The sequence below is a fragment of the Pipistrellus kuhlii genome, unplaced genomic scaffold, assembly GCF_014108245.1.
Source record: "Pipistrellus kuhlii isolate mPipKuh1 unplaced genomic scaffold, mPipKuh1.p scaffold_m20_p_19, whole genome shotgun sequence".
Classification (NCBI taxonomy): Eukaryota; Metazoa; Chordata; class Mammalia; order Chiroptera; family Vespertilionidae; genus Pipistrellus; species Pipistrellus kuhlii.
In genome coordinates, this window is record NW_023425504.1 from 4,659,629 (window position 1) to 4,671,422 (window position 11,794).

The 11,794-nt window shown below is 38.6% G+C and overlaps 1 long non-coding RNA gene across 1 annotated transcript; it reads right to left on the reverse strand.

Annotated features, from left to right (window-relative positions):
- Window positions 1-8,196: 8,196 nt before the first annotated feature.
- Window positions 8,197-10,964, reverse strand: LOC118722030. The gene is made up of 3 exons (XR_004988876.2): window positions 10,928-10,964; window positions 9,049-9,084; window positions 8,197-8,691 (listed from the first exon to the last, which is right to left on the reverse strand). It is a non-coding gene; the product is annotated as an uncharacterized LOC118722030 (long non-coding RNA).
- Window positions 10,965-11,794: the final 830 nt, after the last annotated feature.

The following is an 11,794-nucleotide window of genomic DNA, read 5'->3' on the forward strand; positions in this document are numbered from 1 at the left end:
TAACTGTGGGATAGTTCTATATATTGTAGGACAGATTGAGTATTGTGATACTATTCTATGCCTTCTTGAGAGAGATAGTTACATGGTATCATTGACCATAAGTGTTCTAAAGTCAGTCTTTGTGCTGAGAGATGTGTGTACGCACATGAGTTTTGTAATTACTTTGAGTATTTTGTGGCACATCTATGTGTCATGAGTTGACCTTATAGATATAGGGAATCTGTATGCTCTGAGGTTGTTTTGTATACTTTGGTGTGGGTCTGAGTGGTAGGCAGTGTCTCTGCACTGCATCTAAGAATTGTAAAGGAAGTCTAGATGACCATGTGATGGGAAGGGATGCATGTTGGAGCATGTTTCTGGACTATAGGAAAAGTCTTGTGACATGAGATGTGTCTCCCCATTGTTACTTGATACTGTGCATTGTGGGTCACATCGACACTTTGGGATATGATTCTGTGCTTTCTAGGAAAAGTCTGCGTTGTGCATTTGTGCATTGGACTTTTTACAATTTATGTTGTACAGTGGGCAACAGTTGTATGTCAAGCCTTATTTATTTTGTACAGTTGGTGGGATGAGTCTGAGTAAGGGCTGTGGATAGGTACTGCAGGATTTGTCTTTGTGCTACAGAACAGGTCTAGGTGTTTTGTTGCTTCTATTTTCCCTATAAGCCAGGTGCTTATACTGAAAGGTGATGGTGTATTTGAGGCATTTCTCTGTTGTAGGGCATGTCTGTGCACTATGGTGCGGCTATGTGCTTTTTAGGCAAGTTTGTGTGCTTTGCATTCCAGTCTGTGCTTTAATAGTATGAAGTCTCTAGGTGTTGTGGATTGTGATTCTGAATGTTATGGTACATGTCTTTGCATCCTAGGAAATGCCTTTGTGTTTCAGGACAACTCTATTGATTGTGGTACTGGATCAAACTGAATGGGATAAACCAATGCTTCATGGAATAAGTCAGTGCATTATGGGTGATTAAATGTGTTTATGAGACATGTTTGTATTGCATACAAGGTATTTTGACGTCTGGATTGTGGTTAATGATTATGAAGTATATACTATGTCCAGGTTTGGCTAGGCAAGTCTGGGTGTTGGAGGTGCATATCTATACCTTATGGGCCTCTTCAGTGGTGGGGAAGTGGGGGGAAATACTGTGCAGTAAACCTGGGTATTGGATCTAGTGTTTTCATTGTGGAGCGATTGTGTCTATTGTGGAGCAAATCAGTTTTGTAGAGTGAGTCTATGCATTGTGATTCCAACCCATGCATGTTAGCAGTCTCTGTGTTGTGTGGTATATCTCCTGTTATGAGAGGTCTATGTATTATGTGTTTTATCTGTGTTGTTAGGGATTATACTTGGTATTGTGAGGCATGACTTTGCTGCCTGATGTGTGTACATTGTGCGTCAGTCTGGGCTTTGTGGAGCATACCTTAACATTATGTTATTATTTTGTGCATTATGGTTTAAGCTTGTGGGTAGTGGTTGTGCCCATACTTTTAGAGGCACGTCTGTTCGTTATGTGTCATATTTGTGGGATGTAGGGTGATCTGTGAGCATTGACTTGACTCTGGATCTTCTAATGTGAGTGTGGAGAATGCAGTGAGTTGTGTTATGGGAGATGTTTATTCATTATGGGGCATGTCTGTAGATTGTGAGATAAGCCTGTGGTTGTATTTGAGTTTTATGTTTCCTGTATATCTATTAGGGATCTATGTAGGGACAGCTGAAGATGCTTGGGGCCTCTGCATTGTGATGTAATTCTGTTTCCTTGGGGGCTGTGGGTTGTGTAGATGCCTGTTCATTGTAAATTGTGTTCAGATATTATGAGGCTAGACTGTGCACAGTGGGGCAACATGGCATGTTGTGATGCTATTTGTTACTTAATGAGAAGAGTCTGCATTGGGTCTGTACATTATAGGGCATGGTAAGGTATTTATCAGGTCTGTATATTATAGGGTGTTGTTTATTTTTTGTATTTTGGAAGACAAATATTAGTATTACAAAATGAAGGTTTTTACTGGGTTGAGTCTAGATGTTTTGGGTTAAATCTTCACTGTGTGGAGCTGATGATGTGTGTTGTGTGACCTGTTTGGTATGTCTACTTTATCGGTAACTTTGTACATTGATCATATTGTGGGGAATAGGCCAATCTATGTGGTATGGGACTAGTATGTGTGCTGTGGAGCAAATCTGGATCTTGTGAATAGATTACCTGCATTATGGGGCAAGTTTGTGCAGTGTGGGCAATTTGGAGTGTACAGGTAACTTTTGTGGATTTTGATAGGGATGGTGTGATACAATCCTATGTGTTGAAGAAGTCTATGCCTTGTAGATTATTTCTAGGGCACTTAAAGTGTTTTGTGTTGTGTGGCCAATGTAATCAGTGGTGAGTAAGTGTGCTGTCGATCATGATATATAGGATGCAGTTAAATGGGATGAGTCTTCGCATGAATGTTTCTGTATCACATGTATGTTTGTTCATTGCAATGTGTGTGTAGGTGTTGAGTGTGAGTCTATATGTTGCAGAGACTGGGTGTCACTTGCTTGTGGTGTTGTGAGCTAAGTGTAGTCAACATGAGAATTATAAGGAAAGAGTAATAAGAGTGTGAGCTGTAATGTGATTCTTTGCTTTATGAGGGTATACCCTTTGCTGGAGGTAAATTCTAATTATTTTAGGTTGAGTCTTACCATTATGGTCCAGTTCCTCATGTAGAAACAACAATAACAGCAACAACAAGATCAGTTAACATGGATAACACCAATTATTTGCCAGGCACTGTTCTAAACACTTTATAAGTCATTACTCATTTATTCCTCTTAATAATTCTAAAAATACCATTATTATTCCTAATTTCTATTTGAAGAAAATAAGGCATAGAGAGGTTAAGAAACCTTTTTAAATTCACACAATTGATATATAAAAGCCTAAGCAACCATTACGACCAAAAGACTGGAACAAGCTGACGGTCCACCAGTCATTGTGACACACACCAACCACCAGGGGGCAGATGTTCAACACAGGAGTTGCCCCTTGGTGATCAGTGTGCTCCCACGGCCAGCCAACCTCCTATGGTCCCTCTCTCAGTCTCTCACCCCAGCCACAGGCCCCGATTGGCCTGGCCCTGGTTGGAACTGGGCGAGATGGCCCCTGATTGGCCCTGATCTCCAGCCAAGCATAGGGACCCCACTCGTGCACGAATTCATGCACCAGGCCTCTAGTTAGTAAATAATACATGTGGGAGTAGAATCCAGGAAAACTGAAACCTAAGTGTAAGCTTTTAATCACAATCTATACTGACCCTTTGTTTTGGGGTGCTGTGCATATCTTTAGGTACATCTTGGGGCCTCGTGGGCTATGTGTAGGTATTGAGATACTAATATTTGCAATGTGTGGCAAGACTTTCTATTGTGACTAACACTGTAAGTTGTATGTCAAGCCTCTGCTTTAAAGGAAAGATGTGTGGTGATGTGTTTCTGTGAGCTGTTGGAGAATTTTGTGTTTACAAGAATACTTATTTTGAAAGGTATTTTTCCTTGTTGTGAGTCTAGAACCTAGATTATGACATGTCTCTGTGCCTTATGGTATGAGTCTGGGTATTGTTGTCTGGGTCCGTGCTTTATAGAAGTTTGTAGATTGTGATGCAATTCTATTAGTTACCAGGGAACCATGTTTGCTGTGGGAAATGTGTATATGTTATATGGATCTCCAGATGAGATAAAGGATTCTCCAACAGCTCATGCTCACAGGAACCACATTACCATACATCTTTCCTAAAGCATAGGCTAATTGCTACATTGGGGGTACATTGTAGGATGTCTCTGTTGTTGTAAACGGTGTGTATGTGTGTTGATGTGGAGTATGTCTGTACATTTTGGATGTTTATGTTCATGAAAAGTGTTTTTGTGTTATAGGGTATGTCTGTGCATTGGAGGTCAATGAGCATTTCAGGGAAGGATGAGTTTGTATATTGTGGAGTGAGAATGCATGTTATGTGATGGTGAACACTGTGAAGCTTCTCTGTTCATATTAACATATCTCTAGGTATCTTGGGAGATATGATAAGTGTTATGGAATATTCTTTGTATTCCTCAAGCAAACCTTAGTTTATGGAGAAAGGCCTTAGGTTGAGAATTTAGAATGTTTATTATATACACTACAGTCCCATGCATTGTATAGGGTATACCTGTACCTGTTAAGCTATTTTGTAGCAAGTCAATGTACTGTAGATTCTGTCTACATGTCTTTGGATGAGTCTATCTATTATGGTAAGTCCGTATCATGGGCACCCCTGAATTACTGGGTGAGTGAGTATTTGTGTTGTAGTCATTATCATGGTACAAGTGTTATATATTCAGGAGCATGTTTGTGAATAGTAGATATGTCCACATATTATGTGACAAAAATTAGTGTGTGGTAGGATGTATTTGTATAATATAGGGCTTATTGCTGAGTTATAGGGTACATGTATATATGTGTGTGCTGTGTTGTGTGTTGTGATCTTGTGTCTTATGGGATGTGGCTGGATATTGTGCATGCAGTCTGGACACAGTGGAATGAGTGTGTATTATGGAGCAAGCCTGTACAATTTTTAACAAATTTTTAAATTGTGATGCAGTTCAGTGTGTTGTGAGTGGCATCTGGTTTAGAATTCTGTTTGAGTTCTGTATGGTGTGTGGGTGTTGTGGTGGGGCGTTTGTATGCTGTAGAGTGTTTCTAGATGTTCTTGGGCTAGTCTCTGTATCATGTGGTGAATCTTTCTGCTCTCACGTGATTCTAAATATTCCAGGTAGGTCCTTTTCCCTTTAGTAGTAATGGTGGTGGTGGGGTGACAGTAATATGTGCCAGGAACTGCACTAAGTACTTAACATATCTTATTTAATTTAATACACAATAACCCTTTGGGGTAGGTACTATTATTATTGTTCTACAAATGAGTAAACTAAAGCACAGAGATATATATATACTTACCCAAGGTGATACAATTAAAAAAGGAATGGAACCTGGATTCAAACCTAGGTAGTATGGGTCTAGAGGCCTTACCCTTAACCATTACACAAGCTGTGTATTTGTTGCAGGCAAGAGTTGTAGCTTAATAGTATGATAAAGCATATCTGCAAATTATGATGGTGCTCTTTGCATTGCATGGTAATTCGTATTATGTGTTTGCACACTACGGAATATTTATGTGCATAATAGGACTTCCATTTTAGAGTAAGTCTGTGTTGTGATACAATTCTGTGCAATACAGAAGTCTATGTTTACAGTCATGCCTGTGAATTTTTAGTGTTGTGGTGATGACTATGTTGTGGGGCTAGTCAGGTCTATGTCCCAAAGGGTTTGTCTGTATATTTAGGGTGAGTCTCAGTGTTCAGTGGTGCTTGTGTGTGTTGTGGAGCAAGCATGTATGTTGATGGAAGAATCTATGCATTTTGGTGAAATTCTGTACATGGTTAGGCATATTTTGCTTATGGGCAGCAGTGTGAATAGGGACACAGTCTATGTGCTTTGAGGTAAATGTGGAAGTTGTAGAGCAAACAGTTGCAGGCATTTTGAAATGTGTTTACACTGTGTACTCACCATAAGGAGTATCATCTTTGTGCAATGAATTTATATGGCATGTGTTGTAACACAATTCTGTCCATTATAAGGGTGGAGTGTTGTTCTGTGGAATGAGTTTGTATGTATATGTGTACAGCATAAGTTGCATCTATGTTGTGAGATGAGTGAGGGTATTATAGATCAGGTCTGTGCCTGTGCCCTGAGGGGCATTTCTGAACAGTTTGGAGATAGATTAGGTTCTACTGTGGCAAGATTGTGTCTGTTGTCCAACAAGACTGCCCATCAAAGGACCAATTTGCATGCTGTGATGTGCATTGTGAGGTGTGTCTACTGCAGTTTGTTTAAAGAATTTGGGCTGTGTTTTGTTGTGACAGGGTTAGGAGGTGAGGAGGGCCTGTGTCCTAGGAAGACAGTTTCTGTTTAAGGGGTGTTTCTATACACAGTAGGAAGGGTCTATGGACTGTGAGACATCTCAGTGTGTGGGATGCACTGAGTTCTGTGGGAATAATTTTTTGGTTGTGGGGAGAACCTGTGTGTTGTGGGGGAGACGTTCTGTGCTGTGGGTTTAATCTGTGTGTTGTGAAATGAGTCTGCTTGATCTGGGCAGTGTCTGTGTACTCTAGGGCAAGTTTGTGTCCTTTTGGAATGGTCTGTGTATTATGGAGCAAGTCCATCTGTTGTGGAAGAGTCTTTGTGTCTCTTTGTGTGGGTCTTCAGCCTGTCCCATGAACTGTGTTCTGAGGAGGATATGTGTTCTTTGGAGAGTCATTGTGCTCTGATATGAGTCTGTGTGTTGTGGGTGAGTCTATGTTCTGTGGGGAGAGTCTGTGTGATAGGGTGTGAGGCTGTGTGCCCTGAAGAAGGTCTGTATGTTTAAAGGAGTCTGTGTCATGAGATGACTCTTCAAGTTTGAAAGGAGTCTACATGCTGTGGGATGGAGTCTGTGTGCTCTGGTGAAGGTCAATGTGATGTGAGGGGAGTCTGGGCTCCAAGGAAAATCTCAACTATGGTTTTAGTCGGTAGGGCATTGAGAAAATATGTGCTGTGGGGAGAATCTTTGGATGTCAGAAGTATCTAATGTACTGTGAGGAGTATCTCTGTGCTGTGAGGAGAACCTTTGTGCTGTATGAAGTCTATGTGCCATGGACAGAGTCCATATTCTATGATGAGAGTTTGTGTGCTCTGGGGAGTATTTGTGTGCTGTAAGATGTGTCCATGTTCCTGTGGGGCAAATGTTTTTGCCTTGAGAATATGCGTGTTCTTGGGAGAATCTGTGTTCCCTGGAGTGAGTCTGTGTGCTCTGGAGAGACTCTGTGTGCCAGGGAAAGGACCTTATAATATGGGGACAGTCTGTGGTGTCAGGATTCTTTACATGTCATGGTAGAGCATTTATGGCAGGGTGATCTGTGTCCCTTAGGTGAGTCTTTTTGCCTTGGGGGAAATATATGTGCCTCTGGGTCTGAGAGATAGGGGAAATGTGTGTATGCTATGAGCCAAGTCGTTTTGTTGTGGTGTCTGTGTGCCATAGGAAGAGTCTGTGTGCTGTAGGTATGAGTAAATGTGTATTTGTGTGATTTAGCCAGTAAGCATTAGAAGCTGAGGTTGTACATGGCAGTGAAAACCTTGTTTAGGGCAAGTCTCCTTTAATATCAATAAATAATAATAACAAACACTTGCATAATGGTGACTATTACCAAACACTGTTCTAAAAGTGCTATTATTATCCCCATTTTATATCCGAGGAAACTGAGGTACAGAGAGGATAACTGTAATTGGTAGAGGTTTGAAACCAGGCAGTCTGTTTCCTGTGATCACATTACTATGAATTTCCTTAGGCCCCTGAGAATGTACGTAACATAAAACATTAGGAAGACTTCATGATCACTGGTGGCATACTGAGAAGAGGTAATTTGCGAGGATGAAAAAGGAAGTCACTCAAAACCTTCCAAGGATTAAAAATATTCAATGTTCTATATACAATCAGGATGGCAGTTTAGCCCAGAAAAACTAACATCATGATTGCAGAATAACTCCTTCAGTGACTCTGTTCCCAAAAACTCCTCCTTTGCCTTCCCAGCTGCATTCCGCCACTACAGAGAAAGGAATGTGTATAAGCTCTGGCAAGCTGTTGTTGCCAGGGAAACCAGTCTCTAGATACAAACAAATCATAGCCTAATGCAGCAAGTCAAATGCTTGGGGCCGTGGTTATGAGCTAAAGAGCCCCCTGCAATAAGGGTAGGCAAGCCATCCTCCCATCCCTGCTTCCTTGTTTTGTTTCAAAATCAGTAAAGATTAGAGGCCAGTTCAGAAGTCAATAGAGAAATAAGAATGTGTTAGAGACAGGGTGGAGGGTCAACAGTGAGTGGCAGATGACTTTAATAGTCAAATATTTTTGTGAGTACACTTAAACCATCTTCCACTAAAAGACTCAATGTTTTATGCTTGAGCCTTCCACCTGCAATGAAGAGATGAATCATTGCAGTGTGTCCCTATCTACAACACATGGTGACAATGGTGGCATGGACTGGGACTCACTCTGCCCTCTTTAAACCCCTAGATCAGAATACTACCAACAACAGGCTGGCAAGCATTATTTCTGCTTCTCATACACTTCTTAGATTTTAGAAAATTCCAGAAACTGAGTCCAGACAGCTTTAATTCTCCAAGCACTTGAGGAGTAAAAAAAAAGAGGTTTGAAGGAAGAACCTTAGAAGTAACACTAACCTAAGGGGTATTTTTTTTAACACAAAATTAGAATTCAGGTGTGTTTAAAAGGAATAAGCACATCTGGATCAGTGATTTATATTCAGATTTCTCAATTTTAATTTGTAAGAAAAGATCTGATAAAATTTTTAAGTAATTAATTTTAAAATCCTGTTTGAAAGCATCTGCCTGAAACTGAATGTGCCTAGAATTCTTGAAGTGCATAAGCATGACTATGACACATTGGAATGCTTTCAGAAGCTGTTAAGAAGGTAGGAGTAGTATTGTGGAATGTAACCACCTTAGGTAGAAAGAAAATGGCCGACCTGTGGAAAGCTACACCCTACCTAACAAGAGAACAATTGTTTCCATTTCAAATCAGTGGAAGAATGCTGGATTATTCAATAAATGATGCAGAAACAAATGATGACCTATTTGGAAAAAAGACCAACAGCACAAAATTAGACCATACTTTTGAGCATATACCAAAATAAATTTCAGATGATTAAAGTTAATTGTAGAAATTGAAACAATGAAATGACTAGTGAAAAATACAGGTGAATATACTCATCAAAGAAAACAATAAATCGCAAAAGCAACATTTACTAGTTGTGGATATTTAAAAATGTACACATGTGACATGTAAAAATAAAACCACCATAAATTATTTTTTAAAAATCAACAGGCAAAAAGACAACTGGAAAATAATGTTTGTATCACATATGATAAATAAATTAGGCAATATGTATGGAATTGGGGATAGGGGAAAAAAATAAATTGGTTCATACCACTTGATCCAGAAATTTCACATCTAAAAATTTATCCTAAGGGAAAAACAGAAAAGCACAAGTATATTTATATGGAAAGATATTCCTTAAGTTATAACAGCAAAAGTTGCACATATTCACAAACAATAATTAGACAATTAGTCAAACACCTATCTAATAGAAAATTATGCCTCCACAAAACATCACATTCTTGTGAAATTAAATAATGGGGAATTTCTTCCAATATATCATTTTTATGATTAAAACAGGTCGGAAACTATATGTACCTATGATTTTCATTTTGTATATAAATATATTTACTATGCATTTATTTGCATGCATTCACAGAAGAGAAACTAACAGTAATTATGTTAAAAGTAATTATCTCTACATTATAGTATTACGAGTAACTTTATAGTCATTTTAGATTTTTCCTAATTTTCTGCAATGGCTATATTATATTTTTATGAATAAAGGTGAAAGATACCATTTTAAACAAGATACTTTAATAAGTTTATAAAAGTGGTGGAAGCTCAGAGAGAAAGCCTTAAAATGAAGACAATAAAAAGCAAAGACTAAATGTACTAATGTACACTGATAGAGCATCAAGAAAAACAAATTTACTATGTACTACATACAAATTATGGTATTATTTGCATGTTAGTTGGTACAGAATTCCTTATACAAGATGGACTCCTGGAAAATTTTCTTCGCTACACCAGAGAATGGTCACATGTCCCTAGCTGCGTCAGTCATTCTCTTTGCCGCAGTGCTCTGTTCAACACTGCCTCCCTTTGCCTTCCACCCACTCTCCCCCTTTTCCCATGCAAAACATGCTAGCAGCGGACATTTTTAGACTGAAAAAATGGTCCATCTTGTAGACTTTCTTTGAAGCTTTTTCACTTTTATTTTTCTTACTGGATTGTTGCTTTATCATTTAGCTCAAAAATGTATATATCTTTTTTCTCTTTTCTTCCTGTTGAAGTGTCAAAACAATCTGAATTTCAAAGGAATGCAAAACCACCACTGGAACTATTCTTTCTTTTTTTTTTTCTTGCAGGACAGGAAATTCCATGGGACAGGAAACATAATACACATTTCCAAACACATTTCAGAAACATACAAAACAGCTTTGTTGCTAGGAATCTCTGCTATCCTTCTTATATCCCTTTTCAAAGAAAGGAATATGGGAAGATTATATCTTTACTATACAAATTGACATCAAAAATACAAATGAATCCTCTTCAAAATAAAGTTACCATTGCCAGGTTCATTATCTATTTTTCATGATTTTTCATCCCAAAACTAAATGTTAATCTTCCTCATTCAACACACATTCATCATGCACATGAAGTAATTAATCTGAATATTACAGGCTGCCCTCCTTCTTATTTTCTTTCTTGTACAGATATCCGGTCACATCATTTTATTAATAAAAAAAAAAAAAGAAATGATATCATTTTCCTCATTGCAAAATAACATTGTTTCTCCTGCTTTCTCCGCACTGTGAAAGGAAATCAGATCTGAGAACATCTGGAATCACAACCCATTTTTGTCAAGTCCAATCCAAACATAGTAAAGCAGAAATACCATTCCGAATGCAATTTCTCATTTTAGTGACATCTTTGTCAAGGCTTATTTTAGAAAATATCTTACCAGAATCACGAGGAAGGTTCTATATGTTCTTCCAACAACTCACTCACCATTTAAGACACAAGCTTTAAACTAGAAAAGTGACCGTGAAATATTTAGAATATAATTAAGCCATTTTCCCAATGCTACTGATTAGAATTTGAAATTCCTACACAGTTTAGTATTATTCTATTCCATTAAACATGTCACTTGCTTTAAAAAGCATATGTTGGGAATCTATTTTACAAAAGATTGCTCGGCTACTTACCAGCAGCATGCGCTTTGCGTCTGCACCAGCTCCCAGGCTATAGCACTGAAAAAGTGTGGGGGGAGGGGCAGCAGCCACTGGAAAATGGGTTGTGCTTTGAAAAAGGGATAAGCTCTGTGGAAAGAAATGAAATGCCTTGGGATTAGCCTCCAAATTCCTCCAAAAACATAAAATCATACTAAGCATTATACACTAAAAAGTACATGCTCATCAAAGGACAGATTTTAATAGCTAAACCTCTGATCCAAATCACACTTAAATTGCCTTGATTTTTAGTGGAACCCCTACAATGCTATGGGCTTTTGGCTCTCCCGTCTCCTAGCAACAGTCTCATTAATGGTGTTCTTTCTGCAGTGGTCCTACTACCCATCAAACAAGGTTTAGTCTCTGGTAGTGAGCATTGCCATTGTGTTGTTCAATATGCGTTGCTTTTTTTTTTTTTTTTTTCCCCCCTCTAAGCAAGTAATACAGAGAGTCAGGCATTCAGTAACATTTCTCCAGAATATGTTGGTTTTAAATGACATTCCATTCAAATGACGTACATTGTTCTTGTCCCTTCCCTTGGTGCAATGTTGTCATTCCCTGACCTAAAGATAACACTTAGAAAAACATGCTCAACCCCTTCCCCAATCCTCAAATTACACAGAGGCTCACAGCTAGAAATCCAGACCCTAGTGTTGTTTTCCACTGTGCTTAGAGAGAGAAAAAAAAAATTCATGGGATTCATCTGTATTCTTAGTCCCGTTACCAAGACCCCCTAACCATCAGTATGTATGTCTACTGGAGGTATATGACATGAAAAAGTATATGAAATATAACCAGATATAAAACAACCCACTTATCTATAAATATTAACATGAGAGCCGA